Genomic DNA, 6,000 nt, shown 5'->3' with positions numbered 1-6,000 from the left:
ATATGTGCCACATCTTTATCCATTCATCCAATGATGGACACTTAGGTTGCTTCCATTCTACTGTCTATTGTAAATAGAGCTGCAATGAACATCTTGGTACATGACTCTTTTTGAATTATGGTTTTCTCAGGGTATATGCCCACTAGTGGGATTGCTGGGTCATATGGTATTTCTATTTGTAGTTTTTTAAGGAACCTCCATACTGTTCTCCATAGTGGTTGTACCAATTCACATTCCCACCAGCAGTGCAAGAGTGTTCCCTTTTCTCCACACCCTCTCCAGCATTTATTGTTTCTAGATTTTTTGATGATGGCCATACAGACCAGTGTGAGATGATATCTCATTGTAGTTCTGATTTGCATTTCTCTAATGATTAGTGATGTTGAACATTCTTTCATGTGTTTGTTGGCAATCTGTATATCTTCTTTGGAGAAATGTTTATTTAGGTCTTCTGCCCATTTTTGGATTGGGTTGTTTGTTGTCTTGTTACTGAGCTGCATGAGCTGCTTATAAATGTTGAAGATTATTCCTTTGTCAGTTGTTTCATTTGCAAATGATTTCTCCCACTCTGAGGGTTGTCTTTTGGTCTTGTTTATTGTTTCCTTTGCTGTGCAAAAGCTTTTAAGTTTCATTAGGTCCCATTTGTTTATTTTTATTGTTTTATTTCTCTAGGAGGTGGGTCAAAAAGGATCTTGCTCTGATTTATGTCATAGAGTGTCCTGCCTATGTTTTCCTCTAAGACTTTGATAGCTTCTGGCCTTACATTTAGGTCTTTAATCCATTTGGAGCTTATTTTTGTGTATGGTGTTAGGGAGTGTTCTAATCTCATACTTTTACATGTACCTGTCCAGTTTTCCCAGCACCACTTATTGAAGAGGCTGTCCTTTCTCCACTTTATCAAAGATAAGGTGACCATATGTGCATGGGTTTATCTCTGGGCTTTCTATCCTGTTCCATTGATCTATGTTTCTGTTTTTGTGCCAGTACCATACTCTCTTGATTACTGTAGCTTTGTAGTATAGTCTGAAGTCAGGGAGCCTGATTCCTCCAGCTCCATTTTACGTTCTCAAGATTGCTTTGGCTATTCGGGGTCTTTTGTGTTTCCATACAAATTGTGAATTTTTTTGTTCTAGTTCTGTGAAAAATGCCAGTGGTAGTTTGATAGGGATTGCATTGAATCTGTAGATTGCTTTGGGTAGTAGGGTCATTTTCACAATGTTGATTCTTCCAATCCAAGAACATGGTGTATCTCTCCATCTATTTGTATCATCTTTAATTTCTTTCATCAGTGTCTTATAATTTTCTGCAAACAGGTCTTTTGTCTCCTTAGGTAGGTTTATTCCTAGATATTTCATTCTTTTTGTTGCAGTGGTAAATGGGAGTGTTTCCTTAATTTCATTTTCAGATTTTTCATCATTAGTATATAGGAATGCAAGAGATTTCTGTGCATTACTTTTGTATCCTGCTACTTTACCAAATTCACTGATTAGCTCTAGTAGTTTTCTGGTAGCATCTTTAGGATTCTCTATGTATAGTATCAAGTCCTCTGCAAACAGTGACAGCTTTACTTCTTCTTTTCCAATTCGGATTCCTTTCATTTCCTTTTCTTCTCTGATTGCTGTGGCTAAAACTTCCAAAACTATGTTGAATAAGAGTGGTGAGAGTGGGCAACCTTGTCTTGCTCCTGATCTTAGTGGAAATGGTTTCAGTTTTTCACCATTGAGGATGATGTTGGCTGTGGGTTTGTCATATATGGCCTTTCTTATGTTGAGGAACGTTCCCCCTATGCCTACTTTCTGAAGGGTTTTTATCATAAATGGGTGTTGAATTTTGTCGAAAGCTTTCTCTGCATCTATTGAGATGATCATATGGTTTTTCACCTTCAATATGTTAATATGGTGTATCACGTTGATTGATTTGCATATATTGAAGAATCCTTGCATACTGGAATAAACCCCACTTGATCATGGTGTATGGTCCTTTTAATGTGCTGTTGGATTCTGTTTGCTAGTATTTTGTTGAGGATTTTTGCATCTATGTTCATCAGTGATATTGGTCTGTAGTTTTCTTTCTTTGTGACATCCTTGTCTGATTTTGGTATCAGGGTGATGGTGGCCTCATAGAATGAGTTTGGGAGTGTTCCTCCCTCTGCTATATTTTGGAAGAGTTTGAGAAGGATAGGTGTTAGCTCTTCTCTAAATGTTTGATAGAATTTGCCTGTGAAGCCATCTGGTCCTGGGCTTTTGTTTGTTGGAAGATTTTTAATCACAGTTTCAATTTCAGTGCTTGTGATTGATCTGTTTATATTTTCTATTTCTTCCTGATTCAGTCTTGGCAGATGGTGCATTTCAAAGAATTTGTCCATTTCTTCCAGGTTGTCCATTTTATTGGCATAGTGTTGCTTGTAGTAATCTCTCATGATCTTTTGTATTTCTGCACTGTCAGTTGTTACTTCTCCTTTTTCATTTATAATTCTGTTGATTTGAGTCTTCTGCCTTTTTTTGTTGATGAGTCTGGCTAATGGTTTATCAATTTTGTTTATCTTCTCAAAGAACCAGCTTTTAGTTTTATTGATCTTTGCTATCATTTCCTTCATTTCTTTTTCATTTATTTCTGATCTGATCTGTATGATTTCTTTCCTTCTGCTAACTTTGGGGTTACTTTGTTCTTCTTTCTCTAATTGCTTTAGGTGCAAGGTTAGGTTTTTTATTCGAGATGTTTCCTGTTTCTTAAGGTAGGATTGTATTGCTATAGACTTCCCTCTTAGAACTCCTTTTGCTGCATCCCATAGGTTTTGGGTCATCGTGTCTCCATTGTCATTTGTTTCTAGGTATATTTTGATTTCCTCTTTGATTTCTTCAGTGATCACTTAGTTATTAGTGTATTATTTAGCCTGCATGTGTTTGTATTTTTTACAGATCTTTTCCTGTAATTGATATCTAGTCTCATAGCATTGTGGTTGGAAAAGATGCCTGATACAATTTCAGTTTTCTTAAGTTTACCATGGCTTGATTTGTGACCCAAGATGTGACCTATCCTGGAGAATGTTCCATAAGCACTTGAGAAAAATGTGTATTCTGTTGTTTTTGGATGGAATGTCCTATAAATGTCAATGAATTCCAACTTTTTTAATGTATCATTTAAAGCTTGTGTTTCCTTATTTATTTTCATTTTGGATGATCTGTCCATTGGTGAAAGTGGGGTGTTAAAGTCCCCTGCTATGAATGTGTTACTGTCGATTTCCCGTTTTATGGCTGTTAGTATTTGCCCTATGTATAGAGGTGCTCCTATGTTGGGTGCATAAATATTTACAATTGTTACATCTTCTTCTTGGATCGACCCATTGATCATTATATAGTGTCCTTCTTTGTCTCTTGTAATAGTCTTTATTTTAAAGTCTATTTTGTTTGATATGAGAATTGCTACCCCAGCTTTCTTCTGGTTTCCATTTGCATGGAATATGTTTTTGCATCCCTTCACTTTCAGTTTGTATGTGTCCCTAGGTCTGAAGTGGGTCTCTTGTAGACAGCATATATATGGGTCTTGTTTTTGTATCCATTCAGCTAGTCTGTGTCTTTTGGTGGGAGCATTTAATCCATTTACATTTAAGGTAATTAGCGATATGTATGTTCCTATTCCCATTTTCTTAATTGTTTTTGGTTTGTTATTGGAGGTCTTTTCCTTCTCTTGTGTTTCTTGCCTAGAGAAGTTCCTTTAGCATTTGTTGTAAACCTGGTTTGGTGGTGTTGAATTCTCTCAGCTTTTGCTTGTCTGTAAAGGTTTTAATTTCTCCATCAAATCTGAATGAGATCCTTGCTGGGTAGAGTAACCGTGGTTGTAGGTTTTTCTCCTTCATCACTTTAAATATGTCCTGCCAGTCCCTTCTGGCTTGCAGAGTTTCTGCTGAAAGATTAGCTGTTAACCTTATGGGGATTCCCTTGTGTGTTATTTGTTGTTTTTCCCTTGCTGCTTTTAATATGCTTTCTTTGTATTTAATTTTTGATAGTTTAATTAATATGTGTCTTGGCGTATTTCTCCTTGGATTTATCCTGTATGGGACTCTCTGTGCTTCCTGGACTTGATTAACTATTTCCTTTCCCATATTAGGGAAGTTTTCAACTATAATCTCTTCAAATATTTTCTCAGTCCCTTTCTTTTTCTCTTCTTCTTCTGGAACCCCTATAATTCTAATGTTGGGGCGTTTAATGTTGTCCCAGAGGTCTCTGAGACTGTCCTCAGTTCTTTTCATTCTTTTTTCTTTATTCTGCTCTGCAGTAGTTATTTCCACTGTTTTATCTTCCAGGTCACTTATCCGTTCTTCTGCCTCAGTTATTCTGCTATTGATCCCATCTAGAGTATTTTGCATTTCATTTATTGTGTTGTTCATCATTGTTTCATCTTTAGTTCTTCTAGGTCCTTGTTAAACGTTTCTTGCATTTTGTCTATTCTATTTCCAAGATTTTGGATCATCTTTACTATAATTATTCTGAATTCTTTTTCAGGTAGACTGCCTATTTCCTCTTCATTTGTTAGGTGTGGTGAGATTTTATCTTGCTCCTTCATCTGCTGTGTGTTTTTCTGTCTTCTCATTTTGCTTATCTTACTGTGTTTGGGGTCTCCTTTTTGCAGGCTGCAGGTTTGTAGTTTCTGTTGTGTTTGGTGTCTGTCCCCAGTGGCTAAGGATGGTTCAGTGGGTTGTGTAGGCTTCCTGGTGGAGGGGACTAGTGCCTGTGTTCTGGTGGATGAGGCTGGATCTTGTCTTTCTGATGGGCAGGTCCACGTCTGGTGGTGTGTTTTGGGGTGTTGTGGCCTTATTATGATTTTAGGCAGCCTCTCTGCTAATGGGTAGTGTTGTGTTCCTGTCTTGCTAGTTGTCTGGCATAGGGTGTCCAGCACTGTAGCTTGCTGGTCGTTGAGTGAAGCTGGGTGTTGGTGTTGACATGGAGATCTCTGGGAGATTTTCGCCGTTTGATATTACATGGAGCTGGGAGGTCTCTTGTGGACCAGTGTCCTGAAGTTGGCTCTCCCACCTCAGAGGCACAGCACTGACTCCTGGTTGCAGCACCAAGAGCCTTTCATGCACACGGCTCAGAATAAAAGGGAGAAAAAGTAGAAAGAAAGAGGATAAAATAAAATAAAGTAAGATAAAATAAAGTTATTAAAATAACAAATAATTATTAAGAAAAAGCAGTTTTAAAAAAGTAAAAAAAAAAAAAAAAAACAAAAAATGGACGGACAGAACCCTAGGACAAATGGTGAAAGCAATGCCATACAGACAAAAATCTGACACAGAAGCATACACAGATACACTCACAAAAAGAGAAAAAGGGGAAAGAATAATAAATCTTGCTCTCAAAGTCCACCTCCTCAATTTGGGATGATTTGTTGTGTGTTCAGGTATTCCACTGATGAAGGGTACATCAAGTTGATTGTGGAGATTTAATCCGCTGCTCCTGAGGCTGCTGGGAGAGATTTCCCTTTCTCTTCTTTGTTCTCACAGCTCCCGGGGTTCAGCTTTGGATTTGTCCCTGCCTCTGCGTGTAGGTCGCCTGAGGGCGTCTGTTTTTCGCTCAGACAGGACGGGGTTAAAGGAGCCGCTAATTCGGGAGCTCTGGCTCACTCAGGCCGGCGGGAGGGAGGGGCATGGAGTGTGGGCCGAGCCTGCGGCGGCAGAGGCCAGCGTGACGTTGCACCAGCGTGAGGCGCGCCGTGCGTCCTCCCAGGGAAGTTGTCCCTGGATCACGGGACCCTGGCAGTGGCGGGCTGCACAAGCTCCCCGGAAGGGAGGTGTGGATAGTGACCTGTGCTCGCACACAGGCTTCTTGGTGGCAGCAGTAGCAGCCTTAGCGTCTCATGCCCGTCTCTGGGGTCCGCACTGTTAGCCGCGGCTCGCGCCCGTCTCTGGAGCTCCTTTAAGCAGCGCTCTTAATCCCCTCTTGTGCACCAGGAAACAAAGAGGGAAGAAAAAGTGTCTTCGGCAGTTCCAGACCTTTTCCCGGA

Source organism: Phocoena phocoena, chromosome 5 (genome assembly GCF_963924675.1).
Source record: "Phocoena phocoena chromosome 5, mPhoPho1.1, whole genome shotgun sequence".
Lineage (NCBI taxonomy): Eukaryota > Metazoa > Chordata > Mammalia > Artiodactyla > Phocoenidae > Phocoena > Phocoena phocoena.
Note: the sequence above shows the minus strand (reverse complement) of the source record.